Below are 18,550 nucleotides of genomic sequence, written 5' to 3'. Positions count from 1 at the left end.
GGCCTTTTTGTAGTTTGGGGTTATTCCATCAAGTAGCGTTTTTAAATATTTGCCAAGAAACCAGACGTTTATAAATGAAACAGCAGCAATCTCCCCACCCCCTCGACGTGAGAGACAGCCACGGCTATAAACCTCAGTTATGCAAAATTGAAAAAGCAGGAAAATGCCATTTCCTGTTGAAAAATCAGGGAAATGCCTTTATGATGGTGGCAGGGCGGGGCGGGGGAGGGTAGGACACCAGGTTAAATTTGGGAGTTGGAGGAGGTGTAGGGACTGAGTTTCCAACACAAAGCTTTTCTGTAACCTTCGAATATCAGACAGAATAGCCACTAATAGCCAACACTTCATAGCAAACTGTGTCACAGAAACAGCAAGTGTTAATGGGGTGGGGGGTCAGGGCAGGCGGCTATCAGGGGAGTGGGTGGAGTAGGCACAGATTTGGGGGCCACTTGGTGAGGGTCAGGGAGGGCAGGGAAGCATTTATTCTATTTGTAATTCATAGCCGCGGTTACAGGGGTGGGGTGGGGGGAGTGGAAAAATACATCATTTTGTTTTGTTTACAGCTACAGTGATGTCGGGGTGAAAAACCACTGGCCATGGCCAGTGACAAGATAGGCATCTGGAACTCCCATCCATGCAGTAAATGGGACTGACCCTGCTTAGCATCACAGTGTGGAAGGGGCAGGCCCCCCCTCAGGCCTTGTTGCCTAATAAATGAACACAAGTTACAAGAACACTTAGAGCAACATGGCTTGAGGGGGCCGGATCCTTCCACACTTTGAAGCTAAGCAGGGTTGGCTAATGCACCAACGGGAGACAGTCCTCAGTCCTGGGTGCTGTGTGTTTTCTTAGTTTTAAATATCACATAAACACACCAAGAAAACACATGTCATCCTCATTTTTTGTTCAACCGTGCTACTGTAAGTCCTTGAAAGCAATGCACTCTAAAGGTCAAGCTGCCGTGAGGCCCATATGAAAAGAGTTTCAATGAAGGAGATTCTCCTGGTTAGGAGTATTAGGCTGTAGCTCCGCCATCCGAGATCTGGAGCTACAACCTAATACTCCTAACCAGGAGAACCTGCTTCCTTGAAACAATTTACTAAAGGAAACTACATGGAATAGATTGATTGAGGCAACTGCCCCCTGAACTTCGCATATACAAGGACAAAATTAACGGATACCAGAAACAATGCAGCTGTTCAGGCTGAATGTTTGGACAAGCGTCGAACCAAAGAAAGCAATTTTACGGATCTCGGGTTCATATAATCCAGGTGGAACAACCAAGGGGGCACTGCCCCTAATGTATTCACCTGACATGATTAATATGTGATTAATATTAACTGTATACAATAAAACTGTACTACTGGGATACTAATGCATGAAGCTAATGCTCTGTATAACTATGTGAACTGCATTTAACAGATGACTGAATAATAATGGTCACAATCTTTTGCACAACTATACCAACTCTACACCAACTCTACTAACGTGAACTCTACTAACTCACAATTAACTGTGAATCGTCAAATACTAACATAGAATTTGTGTTTCGAATGCTGACGGGTAAAGTCAAGTAGCCTTGACAAAGCCTGCAGCAGAGTGAAGCAGCAGCACGTGCCACCAACTGGTTAATGTTGGTTTAAACAGTAACACAGATTACTCAAAAACTGTAACTGAATGCTGATAAAGACATTATTTAAAATGTTGACAAAAATGCTCATTACATTCTGGAATACATATCTTCTATATACTTTCAACTGACTGAATATGCTTCGGCCTTGGTGCAGAGTTAAAGCCTAACTATTAATCCAAACGTACATTTAAATTTGATTGATCAAGGGAATGTCAATCATAGTTAGGTCATTGCAGCTGGCTAACACATACTGAACCACCACCCTAGACAACGAAGGGAGGCGCACAGACCTACCTTCTCCCCTAAACCCTTGAAACCACATGAAAAGAGCTTCTATCTCTGGGTAGAGCCTCAAATAAATAAATGCAGAGGTACAGCCCATTGCACACACCACTATCGCTACGATTTTGTTCTAAAGCTTTGGATGAATAGGAAGTGGTCTTTAAGTACATTTCTATGCGTAACCAAATTTGGAAAAGTGCAATGTGCATAGAGTCTGAGATTGAAGGACCATTCATAAACCGGAGGAAAACTATATCCCTGTGCAGGAGTTCTACTCCGGCCGCAAATGAGGGGAGAGCTATAGGAGAGCTATAGTCACCAGTGATGTCATCCTTGTGATCATAGGCTGTGCAACAGGGGGCACGAAGTTAAGGTGGCTTTAGCTGAATTTCAGGGGTTTTGCTGTGTTGAGTTCTCACTTTAGCATCCCTGCAACTAAAGTTTTTTCTTTAGAACAAAATATATATATATATATATATATATATATATATATATATATATATATATATATATATATATATATATATATATATATATATACTCTCCACTAGCCATTGGCTAGTGATATTTGACTCTTGATAAGTAAGAAATGGTGTTGTTGTGTGTGTATGTATAGAATTGAGGTTGGTACTGACTTGTCTATGGCAGGATAGTAGCTTGCAACTTGAATTTTTGCACCATGAGATATATATATATATTTTCGCATTTGCAATAGTAACCTATAGCTTCTTCCATTAGCACAGAGCAATTTAGATGGCAATGCAGCCATTAACAGAACATAAGATATATTTTACTAAGACATGGGCCCTGGATGAGCTGACAGTAAGCATGTGCTGCAGGACCAAATTGTACGTACGGGAGTTGCGTGTGTAATTACTAACACTATGCAAACCAAACCACAAAGTGCGGTCATCAATTTCACGATACATTGTCTCTTATGGTATTTCTTTGCCAACAGGTGAGTGTGCACAGGTTCGAGGCGCAGGTGTCCGTATAAGTCATAGGCATTGGTTCGATCTTCACGCCTTGGCTGTACGACACGCAGGAAGACCGACATTTTACAACCAGGGTTCGTTATTTGGCGTTTCGTCACTTCCGTTTCCGTTAAGCAGTCAGTGACTGTATCGCTATTGGGCCTGGAAATATGAACGGGTTCACTTCTTTCACGAATAACATGTTTTGGCCGCAACTTTGAAACAAAAAGGAAAATTGTTTCACCCACGTGAAATGCAGAACACGGATAACTGCTCAGCTCCAGGTGACATGAAAACAGGCGAAAGAAACATGGGGGAGGGGGCAAGCCCCCAGCTAACGGCTCTATATCGGTGCAATATGAAAATAAACAAAGTCACTTTGAAGTCGTTCGTGCGTTGGGACTGGTGAAAGACGTTGGATGGCTGAAGCAATTCGTCACCGTCCTTTCCAAAGATTCCTGCCAATGCTATATTTGCATACAACGTCTAAGAATTTCAAAGCGTCCTATCTGGACACGTTCGTTTTGCAAGACGTAAACAGATCATATGAAAACTTGCTATTTAACGGAAAGTAAATCAGTCGTTTTTCTCCAGCCCCCATTTCGGGGAGTACGCAACATGTTAAATGTACATTCTTCCCATCCCCTTAAAAGGAGGCCTTTCTATGCAATACCCAGAGAAAGGCATGTTTTTCTATATGCATCGTCTTTTTAAATTGCTTTAAGGGCTAGCATGTCACTCACCAAGAAAACGTGGTTTTAAACGAGCAGTTTGTCGAAGACACAACTATGTCAAAATGCATATTACGGTATAGATGGAAATCCCCGCACCATAACGTAGTGCGCATCTCGCGCGGATGTTGCACAGAGTGTCCTAGAATAAAGCACAGTGAAAGGTGACTATATGATCTTACCTGCTCGAGAACTGGTGCGAGCTGCGGGGTCTGGAGCAAGTGGCCCCAAAAACAGCTTTCCTTGTAGGACACAAGATGATGGGCGTCTACTCTCCTCTTTCTAGGGGTCCCCAATGTAAATCAGCACTGGCGTGCCGTGTCCACTGCCCAGCAGTCCTCTACCCAAACTTCCAGCAGCAGAGAGGGGTTCAACTAATTCAGCATCCACCGCAGTGTGGGGTTCCATGTCTGATAGGGGGTTTATCTGAGGATGGGGGCGGGCCCATGTGCATTCTGGGTCGCACATACTGGGAGGTGTTGCCATAACAATGGCATGGGGGACCGAGCAGAGACGGGGACACCGGGTAAACGCTATCTTCATTAAAGTCCCTATTCTATTCTTAAAATGGGGCTTTTATTTTGCCGCCGGCTCCCCCGGGAAAACCACAAGTCGGCGCCCCTGGTACTGGGGGCTGCGGCGGGAAATGTCCCAGAGGTGCTGAACATGTAAAACAAAAGGTTACGTTTCATAAACTACAATATTTCCTGACATTCGATCAGATTCAATATATCATGCACAAGAAAGGCACACAATTGTAAACAAAATAATACTTGTTACTATTTCAGTTGGTGCACACCACACTCATGTGCCCCCAGCACTATGAAAAGTAAAACACCATTTAAAATATACACACAGCCAGTATGCCCGTTTCACCTCGTACAACATATAATCATTGTCGCAATTTGTACCCTGTACATCAAATTATATATATATATGTATATATATATATATAAAACACTTTCAAATAAAAATGCGTATCCAAGACACACCAAGCGTTCAAATTGTCTAACTGTCCTTCTTTTATGTTTGCATTCTGGGACTTGTAGTCTTCCCGTTGTAATGGCTTACACATTCCGGACTACACATAAAACAATATAGGCCGTCACAGTGAATCAAAAAAAGAAACGTTCTCGCCTCAGGCAGTGTATTCTCACTGTTTGGACATTCCGTTTGATGTCCCCACCCGACTTATGGGCGCAGAGTGGCCGAGCCTCCTCCCCTACAACTGCCCCCTTGATATGGAAGTGCCGCTCTCGCTGGTTGCATTACGGAAAGGCACCATAGCTGTTTGAATCATGTTTTATGTCAAGAAGCACCTCGTAGGGTTTGTGCAAAAACATCCACATTTGCTGGACCCTCGACGCCACAAATGCAAAGAGGATTCCAGTCCAGGGACCTTTCTGCCACTCGCTCTGACACAAGTCGCCACGATTGCGTGTTATTTGGACACAGTGTGTCGAGATTCTACGGGGTCTAGTGGGTTTCGGGGGTGGGAGGCGACGACGGGGACAACAACAGGAAGCTAATTTAAGACCTATACTCTGGGCACAATCACATCGGTGTTCTTTAGATAATGCTTGTGTGATATATATACGCACTTATGTAAAATAATTGTCCTTGTAAAACTACGAATCGGGAAGATTTCACGTAGAACTCTGCGACCGAAAATCTCATCTGTTACGCCATCTCTGCACCTTGTACTTCCCAAAAAAAGCATCAACCTTTCACAACTGCTGATGTTGTATTACAACAACTGCTCGTTCTGATATTATTCCATCAAAAATATGCTTTAAAATGTCCTTTAAATGTTTAATTTAATGTGCAAGGACGATCCAAAATAACCTTTTTCGCAACCCCGGAAACAGAGCAGGTGACCTCTGTGCAACCACCCGCAGCACTGGCCATGACCTGTGGCGGGTGGGAGACGGGGGGCAGAGGGGTGGGGGGGATGTGGTATGGTAACTTTTTTGAAAATGTCCCACAGGTGCCATCTTCTTCCCATCCAGTACTAATATCACAGAGTTGCACATTTCATCCCATCAATGTCTCACAGAAGTGCGCCTCTCCCCTCTAATATTGGGGTTTCAGAGGCACATGTTTCCCATACAGCATTAATCTCTCAGGGGTGCGCAGGTCCCCTGGTATGTCTCCTGTGCATACCTCATAGTATACACGTGTACTGCAAAGTTCTCCCTGGTATTCATATTATACAGCCTGCACATTTAACCCCCCTGTATTAAGGTTACAGCGGTGCACATTTAACATCTAGTGTTACTACCTCACTGCGGGTACATTTATCTCCAGTATTAATGTTATAAAGCTGCCTATTCTACCCGCCAGTATTGTCGTCGCATTGATAGTACATTTCTCCCCAGTATTGATGCTACAGAGGTACACATTCCCCCCAGGTTTCCTCATCTGCTGTGCTGGTGTGAGGGGTGGTCTCTGATCTTCTCACGCAGGAATCCCAGCCTGGAGGGGGACACGAGCGTCAGAAAATTAAAGGCTCACGGGAAAGGGAAGGAGGATCTGATACATTCATTCTGTTTAAGGAAACATGTAACACTTTCAGTAGATGTTTAACCACAATATCAAGCACATCACTCACTGGAGAAATAAGCACCTGCAGGGGAACAGAACCTTTCCAATAGGAGCAATTATTTCTATCGCAAAGGAGGTGATGTGTTCGGTTTAGCCTCCGATACTGCAAATGGCCACCCAGGGATTCCCAACACGAATGCTATGTGTAAAAAGAGTAGTGGTGACATTCTCGGATGGACCAGTGCATTGGCCACGTTCCCAGTTCTCCCCACTCCTCATGTGCACGGATCTGTGACCCACTTCAGAGTCGGATATGCCCAATGCTCTTTCATGCTGTCTTTCAGATTTACAAAGCGTGAGTGTTTATGAAGAGAAGACACAGTGACGTTAGCAGCAGTGCTGCCCTATGGTTGTCTCATTAACTTGATTTATAGTAGCGAAGGGGTCCTGGAAGTGTTATACATTGAGAATGCTGGACGAATACATATTCCTTTTTTGTTGCTGCTGTGGAGGGTTAACCTTATTACCCTTTCTAACGTCCTTTAAAAAATAACATAACATAACATACATACATACATACAGCAATAGTCTCATGACGCCATGCAAGTAAAGAAGCCCTTTTTCCTGTGACATGGGCTTTCTCCTGAAATGCAATTGAAGAAGTTCCAGTTGTCAGGAAAATCACCATTCAGCAATAATCCAAGAGACAGAGGGTTGGTAAGGGTTGGAGTCAGCAAACAGCAAAGCAGATATCAACAGCACAGAACAGCATGGACACACCCAAATCCCGAGGTCCAGACAGTGCACAAAATAACAGCCCCCGCCCCTATAATACATTGCTTTTATACCTTCATATAACAAAGATCTGTATTGGAGGGTTCTGCCAGACAACATTAAATGAGAATAGTTAGAACTGTTTCGGGTTGTCAGTCTGCACCCTACTTCACAGTCTACACACAGGTAGGCACATACGTATTAACTGTGTTCTGGCACTGTTGTAAGAATATCTTACTGAATTAAGTAGCTGCACATTGATACAATTAAAGCAAGTCAGCAGTACCTTGTCCAGGCTACGGTTCTCACAGGGCTCAGGCAGTGCCGATCCGTCCAATGTTGCTAATCTACACAATGGAGCCGTCTCGCCATACAGAGCAAGAGAGAAGCGGTACACTCAATCTCGCTTGCGAGTGGCAAAACAGAAATACGTATGAGGTGAGGAGCAGGTGAAGCAGGGCACATTGTTCAGCCTACATGGGGGCACTTCTTGGTTAGAGCTAGCATAACATTACATTGGTTAGGTCTATTCTAAACCTGGGAGCTACACAACTGCATATGGCAGGCACCAGTAGAGCTTTCCACTTGCAGTTAGGTACCAGGATGAGTTAGGCATTAAATGTATTGCAGCATGTTTCCAATTTCTACCACACAGTGGTGATTTTATTGCATAAACTGATTTTTCATTGTTTATTACCTGAATACATATACACAGGCAAAAGGCTCGACATTTATATGCCACAACCATATTTAGCAGAAACTGGTATGGTGCCATTTGAGCTGCCTGACCCTTGCAGTCTAATTTTATTTCGGTCTAAAGGCCTGGTGCCGTGATATATCTCCTGGTTCACTTCTGTTGGAAGTTAACTGGTCACATATGGGGTTTTGTACACCCCTTGCACTATCAAGAAGGTTCAATGAGGGATTTTATTTGTTCAGTTGAATTTACATTGTTGTTTCTGCAAGCCTTGCGGGGGGAGGGGAGGGGGGTTTACTCACATGTTAATCGCTCACCTCTGACATGAGGCCAATGCATGTCGCAAGTTCAAATCTCATCATGGTCAACACAGACCTGTACCCTTCAGAGGTTGAAAAAGGTAGTTCCATTATACTGGGTAAAACTAACAGCACTTAGACGTGGGAGGAATCCTGCAAGAAACGCATTAAAGAACCTGATACTATCATTTGTGACTGGGTCAGCAAAAGCAACCCTCTAGTTCTGGTTATTTTGAACTCCCTGTAGAAAGAGCATATTGATGGAGCTATTGGAGCCATTCAACAACATTGCTTGAAACTTTCAAAGCAAAGTACACATCAGTGGTACAAGGGGGTACCCTTTCTTTCAACGTTGAATTTTGACAGGTGGCACGCCCCCATTTCAGGACTTAGCCCTGCCCCTTTTCATTAGTCCCACCCCTTTGATATCAATGTAATATAAAGTTGATATACATTGTATATCATTTTGATTGTCCCCCAGAAGTTTTTATATCAAATGTATTGACACCCAATAGTTTTTATATACATCTTATATAAAGTTGGTATACATTTAATGGAACCCCAAATATGTTTGATATAAATTGGATAGGAAGCCTAAGAATGCTTAATATAAATTGTGATATAAAATGCTAAGAATCCCAAGAATGTCGGATATCATTTTGAAATAATTTTAATATAAATTGTTCGACAATAAATATGTATGGGGTGGTTTCAAGGCTACGGCAGTGCTACGACAGTGCTGGGGGAGGTGCTTATAACGCGGCTTTATAGCTTTTGTGGTAGGCCTGGGAAAAACTTTCGTTCTTCCGGCTTCCCAATGGAGATTTTATTAAACACATTAAGGACCATGTGCCGATGCCACTGCTAATCTGGAAATTGCTACCTGGGATGACGACAAAGTGATTCTGGAGCAGCCGCTGGGTGTTGATCCAGGGTGACTATCCACCTGCAAAGTGATCTCTGAAGACAGTGTTTACGAGTCTATGGTTTTGCAGAAGAATGCGGTTTTGATGACGGAGAGTGACCCCGCCCCACTGGGGCTTGGGAAAAATGAGGGCCCATGTTGACTGGATATCAGACAGCCTGTTATCCGGTGCGTATATTTTAAAGCAAGCGTTTGTATTTCGTAGGTCGTAAGAGCTAGTCGTAATTAAAACCATGCTTCTGTTTTGTTTACAGCCTCTAACCAATAAAGTGGACGGTGGTGAAGAGAGCCAAGCTGTAGCAGTGACTATCAATATTTATTGTGTTTGCTGTTCAAACCTAATTGAAAACCCAGGGGATCATGTTGAGAGCCTATGTATGGAATGTGTTTTGCAAATGGAGACCCACAGTGTTAAAGATGATGGGGCCACAACGGCTGTGACGTGGATTCATATCCTGGATATTCAGGGTTTTAGGGCAATACCAGGGAAAATGTATTTAAAACAACACTGTCACAGATGGTGCTCAGGACATAAAATTTATGATCCCAACATGATGGTCACAAATGTTTTGAAATATCTTACACAGATAATTCGCTATGTAAAATATGTCACATGTTGAGCTCTAAACGGCTTGTCGAAATGATGCGGACAAAACAGCCGCTAACACAGCTAAGGCTTGGGAATGGGGTGGAACGATGTGTACCTAAAGCATTGTGGGCAATACATTTGGCGTATAACCCCCTTTTGAAAATGAAACAGTTTAGACAGGGATGTCTGATGTGTGTTAGATGCATCATTGAGAAAACAGTTTGCACGTGGGGGACAGAGTATAGTATATCAAAGAGAGTATGGTAGAGCAACTTGCATGGGGTTCCATAAACAGACCTACGAGGATTGAGAATGTAGATGTTTTCATATGTATTTGCGCTTATTTGCTGGAAATAAAAATGAACACCTGATGGAAAGTGATCAATTTAATGTAAAAGCCGCCATTGGATGTGTACAACAATTGTTGCTGGATTTACTTAAAGAGCATCTAAGTACTATATGTCCAAGGATGTTGTGTTATCTGGAAACACCACTGCAGGTATACAGATGTGAATGTAACAATCTTTTCTGTATCGCGAAAATATGTTCCAACAGCAGCCACCCGCTAATGGACATCTACTGGCAAAAGCACCACAAACATGGTTTTCGACAATTTAAGGTCACCTGTGGGCGCCTAATTGCAACTGCAGGCGGCTAACATGCAACAGAGTTTCCGATGTGTTAAAGGACATTGGCTGTTTGACAGGGAACTTTTTGAATTTCTGCCAGCCCTCTCCATTATGCACGTTTGCCTATCAACGCAGTGAAAGACAGTCTGTCTATGAAGTAATGGCTGATACTGCTTAATTTGTAGCCGATTTGTAGCCGAAAGGGTCATCATCCAGCATCTGGTAACCCAAACTATTTTTTATTTTTTTTATTTTTCAAACTATTTTAATGTGAATAAAATATGAATCAAAAGTGCTATTTTAAATGGTAATAAACATCTATTGTATATAATATCTGGTTATGTCTCTCCATGTTTGGCGGTTATGGGGTGAACGTGTACGGGCATGATGCTGTCGAAAATATATTCTGACAAAGGGGTGTTGGTAGGTGTGGAGGGTGTTAAGAGCTTGTAGCATAAACTGCTCAAATAAAAAAGGCAACATTTCAAACAACCCTCGAGTGATAGTTCTACTTTGTGTCTTAACTTACAAAGTGTGATGAAAAACATACAAACTGTTTCTCTAGCCCATATCGAGTTTTTGGCCCCACCACAGCCTAGTATTACACGTCTGAATAAAATAACTTTTTTAAATCAACAAATGGCATGTGTTATATATAAATAGGGCAATATAATAAAGAACCAGGTTATTTGTGAATTGAAAACCTATTTATTTATAAAAAAAAAAATATTCAATACAGAAAGGAAAAGGGTTATACTTGCACAAACAGTTCAATGCAGAAAGAGAAAAAAGGCATATACCATATACATAAAGGCTATACCATGAACAATTTAATGAGAAAAGAAAAATAAACATACACATTTAGAAAAACAACTCTGAGTATAACCACAGAAGAGCTTGAGGGAGATTGATTTAAAATGCCATATCTCGTGTATGCACCCCAGATGCTCGATTGTACACCAATTACCCGTCAGCCTTCGCTCTTCACCGATGTGCCCGCACCCAGCCTGCTCTGTCTTGATGCATGCATGGCAAAGCGGAAACAACAGCTTATTGTCGTATCTATAGGGTGTTATGGGTAAGTACAGACCTCGGGGTGGGTAGACCCTGCACCTGATCAGACCGAAATACTGGTCTATATCGTCAACATTGTTGAAGATGATATTGGGATACCCTACAGGTAGGGCTTGTCATTATTCACAGCAGGGCATAGACTGGTAAAATCTAGGTAGTGTATTTACTCAGCCTGTGAGATGCGATGATGTAACTTTAATTAGCCAGCGTGGTACTTTTAAAAGGATCAACATATGACATGTGTAACCCACCCTTTATAGGTGTTACACAATGAATCATTTGAATGATCCCGTCCCTGAACAAATTACAAGCCGGTCTTAAAACTTGTGGCAAAAGTCAAACGCTCCATATTTTGAGAAACCTGAAGGTACTTGCACATCTACTCCCCAGGGATCTTCTGTTCAAGTGGCCAGGGAAGGGCCATCGCATTTGGATCCCAACCGTGGGAGTGGACAAGTGAGACAGGATCACCTGAGTGGAAGATCCTAGGGGATTGGAGAGAGGGTACCCGAAGGTGAGACGTGGTATCCCCCTTGCCTGATATTGATCTACCCTCCCCTCCCTTAGCCTTTATGGGCCATTGCCAATCTCCTCCCATCTACCCCTATAATTTTCCCTTAAGTACTGAGAAGAAGAAGAGGCAACTAGGAGTAATGCAGATTTCCTATTATAAACACCACTCTGGTACTGAGACGAAGAAGAGTGATTTGAAGGCATGTTATGTTAGGTTATGTTATTTGGCATTTATATAGTGCTCTATATATCATTGGTATGACCTCAAAGCGCTGGTAGGTTGAACGCCCTCGTGGAGCGTAGTCCAGGTCCGTTGAGAGAGCGGGGTGTCGAAGGGTGCTTGGGTGCACCAGTTAAGTGTGCAGCTGATGTAATTGTCTGATGGTAGCTGCATCCTATCATTAGGTGTGGTGGTATTGATAGCGGTTCAATGTATGCAGTCTAGCGGGTGGACACCAAGACTGGGTTCTGGCTGCATTGGGCCTGTGGGACACTTATGTGTGCAGCTAGGCCGGTTTATCGTGAGATATAGCTGCGTTTTATTAGAGTGATGAGGTGTTCATGGGATACTGTTTGTATGTGAGCAGCTAGGCCAAATTGATCGAGGGTTGTAGCTGCACTCTAATTGTGTGATGATGTAGAGTAGAGAGTAAGCATAGTGATATGATAGTTTAATATACAGCGCCCACACACATTGAGCTTCACAGCGCTCCACGACAAGGGAGGGAACAAGGGAAAAATACAAAACACTCCTACAGGCCATGAACAACAAGAATGTGAAGATTAGCCATTGCACTTGTTCTAGCGACACCCCAGACAGTGCAAGTGCCAAGACACAGACAGGAGGGAAACGGGAATAGACAGGCGATTACCGCACTAGGCCTGACGACATCTCAGAAGAATCACATGAGGTGGGCAGAGGGGAGGAGAAAGTAGGGAGAGGAACAAAACAAGCGACCATCGCACCAGGCCCTACGACACCTCAGGCAGTACCAGGGAGGGAGTAGGGGCTGGAAGTAACTAGTAAGGGTGAGAGGAAACAAACAATTATAACCATCATACTAGGACCAGGGACAGTTCCGATAGAGCAAGTGCAGAGAAAAGGTAAGGGAGGGTGAAGGGAGAGAGAGAAGGGGAGAGAGGTCCAGCATGAGAGTAGAGGGGTGAAGGACCATGTGTCAATGTGTTTAAAGGTCAAATCCAAGCGTTGGCAAAAGGTCATTGATGGTGAATCCTTCGTGACTCAAGACAACTCCTGCAATGAATGGGACGGGGGAACTGAAGAAAGGGATAAGGGGGGAAGAGGGCATACAGCAACATTACAGGGATCAGAGGGGGCTGGGGGCACACAGCGACATCACGGGGACCAAAGGGGGCAGGGGGGCAAACAGCGACATCACAGGGACCAAAGGGGGCAGGGGGGCACACAGCGACATCACGGGAGAGCCTGAGAGGGCAGGGGGGCACACAGCAACATCACAGGGGACCAGAGGGGGTGGGGGGGCACACAGCGACATCACGGGGGGCCAGAGGGGGCAGGGGAGCACACAGTGACATCACGGGGGACCAGAGGGGGCTGGGGGCATACATTGACATCACGGGGAACCAGGGGGGCTGGGGGCACATAGCAACAACACAGGGGGACCAGAGGGGGCTGGGGGTGTAAGCGACAAATGGGGGACCAGAGTAGGCTGGGGCGCACAGTGACAACCCAGGGAACCAGAGGGGCCTTTGGGCACACAGCGACATCACAGGAGGCCAAGAGGGGCTGGGTTGGTACACAGCCATATCACGGGGGACCAGAGGGTGTGGGGGCACACAGCGACGTCATGGGGACCCAAGAGGGCCTGGGGGCACACAGTGATATCACAGGGGACCAGCGGGGCTGGGGCACACAGCAACATCACTGGGACCATAGGTGCTGGGGGCACACCGCGATATGACAGGGAACCACGGGGGCTCTGAGCACACAGCAACAGCACAGAGGACCAGAGGGGCTGGGGGGCACAGAGCGACATCACATGGCTGGGAGTGTAAGAGACAAATGGGTTGGGGTGCACAAATCGACAACCCCGGGAACAAGAGCGGCCTTTGTGCACACAGCGACATCACAGGAGGCCAAGAGGGGCTGGGTTGGCACACAGCAATATCACAGGGGATCAGAGGGTGCGGGGGCACACATCAACAACTCGGTGATCAGAGGGTGTGGGGAACACACACAGCAACAACATTGGGGACCAGAGGGGTTGCTGGGCACACAGCGACATCATGGGGACCAGAGGGGCTGGGGGGCACACAGTAACGCCACACGGGACCAGAGGGGCATGAGGGCACACAGCAACAACACAAAAGGACCCGAGAGCCGGGGGACTAGAGCGGATGGAGGGCACACACAGTGACATCATGGGGGACAAGAGGGACTGAGGGGTACACAGCGACGTCACAGGGACCCATGGGTGCCTGGAGCACAAAGTGACATCACGGGGGACTAGCGGGGCTGTGGCACACAGCGACATCATGGGGACCAAAGGGGCTGGGGGCACACAGCAACACCATGGGGGACCAAAGGGGCTGGGGGCACACAGCAACAGCATGGGGGACCAGGGGGATTGGGGCACACATCGACGAAACAGGGGACCAGAGGGCACACACAGTGACATCAGTGGGAATGAGAGGGGCTCGGGGGCACACAGCCACAACATGGGGGACCAGAGGGGTTGGGGCACACAGCAACATCACAGTGATCAGAGTTGCTTAGGGCACACAGCGACATCACGTGGGACGAAGGGGGCATACACCAACAACACGGAGGACCAGAGGGTCTGTGAGCACACAGTGACAACACAGCGGACCAGAGGGGTTGGATGGCACACACAGTGACATCACAGGGCATGAGAGGGGCTCAGGGGCACACAGCCACAACACTGGGGACCAGAGGAGTTGGGGCACAAGCGACATCACCGGGGGCCAGAGGGGCTGGGGGTACGCAGCAACATCAAGGGGGAACCAGAGGGGTCTTGGGGGACACAGCAACATCAAGGGGGAACAGAGGGGTGGGGGGCACATCAAGACATCATGGGACACCAGAGGGGGCCTGGGGCACACAGCAACGTCACAGGGACCTTTAGGGGGGCATGGGAGCACACAGTGACATCACAGGGGACCAGAAAGGCTGGGGGCACACATCAACATCACAGGGGACCCGAGGGCGGGGGCACATTGTGACATCACGGGCACCAGAGGGAGTTCGGGGGTACAAAGCGACGTCACAGGGACTGAAGTGGGCACATAATGAAATCACGGGGACCAGGAGGCCTGGGGCATACAGCAACATCACGGGGGACCAGGGGGCTCGGAGCACGCAGCAACAGCATGGAGGACCAGAGGAGCTGGGGGGCACACAGCGACATCACGGAGGATGAAAGGGGCTGGGGCACACAACAACAACACAGGGGATGAGAGGGGCTTGGGTTTTCCAGGAACAACACGGGTAACCAGTGGGGCAGGGGGGCAAACAGCGACAACATCGGGAGCCAGAAGACGCTGGGGACACACAGCAACAACATGAGGGACATGAGGGGCTGGGGTTTTCCAGTGACAACACAGGGAATCAGAGGGGCTGGTGGGCACACAGTGACATCATGGAGACTACAGGAGGGTGGGGGCACACATATGGGGGACTCGAGGGGCTGGGGGCATATAGCGACATAACAGGGGACCGTAGGGGCTGGGGTACATAGCGACATCACACGGGCGGGAAGCGTACCTGAAGCGGACAGGGAGCAGACATAGACCTTTGATGTGGGCCTTGTCTGGTGAAAGGCATAAGGGATACTGGCAAGGATATGTGAATACCAGTAAGGAGAGAGTTTGCGTGGAGTTATGATCCAAGGAGATCAAAATTCTGCATGTCAGGCATGAGGTTGCTTAATAGCGAATTACTGAACCTATTCAGTGATGAGAATGTTGTGCATCTTTCATTGAGCATTAGTCATCGGGTTGATAGGGTTCAATTGCTTCAGGAGGTCGTGGTTGGTATTAGAGAAAGAGCCACATTTTTAGAGCTTTGCGGAATGTCATAGTTTTGGATGTGTCGAATATGAGGGGGAACTGAGTTCCACAGAGTCGGGGCCAAGGTTGAGAAGGTGGATCCTCCAATCCTGACAGAGTTTGAGGCTGGAATCATTAGAAGGAGGGCAGTGCTTGATCTTAAGGTGCGGGGTGGGAGGTATGGTTTTATCTTTTCTTGCAGGTATAATGGGCCAGTCTTGTGCACTGCACGGTGAGTGGTGAACAGGGTCTTGAAGGTGGCCCTTCGTCCTACTGGTAGCCAGTGGAGGGTTCAGAGAGCTGGAGAGATGTGGTCTCTCGAGATGTGGTCTCTCGGACCCAGGGCAAGGAGCAGTTTAGCAGCAGCATTTTGGGCTCTTTGGAGTTTGTTAAGATGGTATGCCGGGGCTCCTAGGTATAGGTAGTAGGCATAGTCCAGTCTCAAAATCACAATAGACATAACTGCAGCAAGTCTGCTCGGGAAAAAGAGGTAGGGAAAGATGCATCTGAGAAGTTTGAGATGGCAGTGACACATTGCTGATCTGACAGGAGAGGGCCAGGCCAGAGTCCATAGTGCAGCCTAGGTTTTTCACTGTGTCGGAGGGGGCCATGGGAGCGGATGAAGTAGAATGGCAGTGTTGCCGCATACCATGATTTTGGTTTTATTGGGGTTCAACAGGAGGTGCTTTATTGTCATCCATTGATCAATATCGCGAAGACAGGCTTGAAGATCGAGGTGGGGGTTGGTGCCAGATTTGGGGATTCTTAGGATTTATTTATTTATTTTTTTATTATTTAGTTTTACATTTGTATAGCACACAAGGCAGCCCCTAGGAATTGCGATGCTGTTACTTGTAGTTACACTTAGTTACAGGAGCAGTACAGTACATTATGCATTTAGGTGAAACAGTACTATTTCAGGCAGGTGTCGGTTAGGTAGCTGTGATATGGCGTGGTTATGTGAAGAGTAGTGTTTTGACAGCTTTTCTGAAAGCTAGGTGGGAGCTTTCACCTCGGAATGTAGGTGGCAGCGTCTTCCATTATGTAGCTGTAAGATGGAAGAAGCTGCTGCCACCAGCTCAAACTCTCTTAAATTTGGGCATGTTCGCATGGGGAGTTCTAGTAGGTCTGGATGTAAAGATGGGGTGGACTTTCTCAGAGAGGTAGATGGGGCAGTTTGGTGAATATATATGAGGATGATTTGGGTATCGTCAGCGTAGTTGTAGCATGAGATGTTATGCATGCGGATGATTCTAAGAAGGGTGGTCATATAGAGGTTGACAGGAGAGCAGATAGGCATGCGCCTTGCGGTACTCCAGTATTCACTAAGCAAGCAGCTGAGATGAAAGGGGAGAGCAGTGCCACGGATTCCAAGGGAATGGAGGCGGTTAACGAGGATAGAGTGGTTAACCAAGTCAAAAGCTGCGGAGAGATCGAGGAGAATTAGTGCAGCGCATCCTTCAGAGTCTACAGTGACCTTGAGATCATCCCAGATTGACGTCAGAGTGGTTTCAGTTCCATGTCGCGATCTGAAGCCTGATTGCGCGGGGTCGAGGAGACGGTTGGATTCTACAAATCTGTTGAGCTGGGCGTATGCTGTTCGGTCAATGAGTTTTGTAAGAAATCTGGTGTTTGAGATGGGTCTGTAGTTTTTGGGGTCGAGGTATGCCTTTTTAAGAAGAGGCTTGACATGCACGATTTTGAGGAGAGGGAGTCTTTTAGTATGGCTCTTGCTCTGGTAGACCAGAATATTTATTTCAGGACAGAAGTGGGGCAGGGGTCGAGGGGGCACCCGGATGGTTTGCTGGCAGATAATAGGTCAAGAAACTCGTCTCTGGAGATGGGTTTGAAGGAGTCGAAGGTAGGAGGATTGGGTGTTGGGGCAATGGGGTCGGTGGTGGGAGGGGGAGAGGAGGGACAGTTTGGAGTTAAGGGAAGTCATCCTGTCAAGAGCAGAGGTGTAGAAGTGTAGGGAGAGGGAATCGCAGAGTGATTGAGATGGGGTGGAATGGGTAGAGGTGCAAGTGGGTTTGACAAATTATGATATGATCATGTGGAGTTCTTTGCTGCGGTTGCCACAGTCGAGAATTTGTTTATTGTAGTACGCTTTTTTGGCCTTTCAGATTTCAGCTTTGTAGTTACGGTGGTGCAAGGCGAACATGGATCTGCTGAGATCGGATTTAGATGCTCGCCATTTGTGTACCGGACAGTTATTTTGTTTTTTGGCGTTCATCAGGTGGGACGTGAACCATTTGGGGGATGGTCCATTGCGTGAGAAAGCGAGGCGCGAGAGGAATGAATGAGTCAATGAGCCAAGAGTCGATGGTTAAGGCTCTGTCTGGGGCAGGGGGCGTTGTAGGGGAACTAAGAAGTAGGGCTTCGGCAAGGTCAGGAAGGATCGTCACTTTGTTCCAGCATTGGAGGTCTCGGGGGGAGGCCAGGGGAGCTGTATGAGGAGGGGCAGGGGTGTGGATAGAGAAGGGGATGACACAGTGGTCAGTCCAGATGAGTGGTTTGGGGCGGGATCTATAAATCAGGTCATGGGAGCTGAAAATTGCATCAAGGGTGTGCCCCCTTGAGTGGGTTGGACCAGTCGTATGATAGGAGGGGTTGAGCGCATCAAGACTGTCAACAAGCGGATGGGTCATGGGGTTGTTGGGAATATCCAACCAGATATTGAAGTCTCCTAGGAGTGTGAGAGATGGGTGATTTAGTTCAATGGTAGCTACAGAATCCCAGAGGTTGTTGGCGAAATATCTGTCATAACCAGGGGGTCTGTAGATGAGTAGGAAGCTCTGGGAGAATGTCGGTGGTAATGAAAGTTTAACTAGAAGGG

This window comes from Ambystoma mexicanum, chromosome 3p (assembly GCF_040938575.1).
Source record: "Ambystoma mexicanum isolate Mex_15411 chromosome 3p, UKY_AmexF1_1, whole genome shotgun sequence".
Lineage (NCBI taxonomy): Eukaryota > Metazoa > Chordata > Amphibia > Caudata > Ambystomatidae > Ambystoma > Ambystoma mexicanum.
This window is presented reverse-complemented; position numbering follows the sequence as displayed.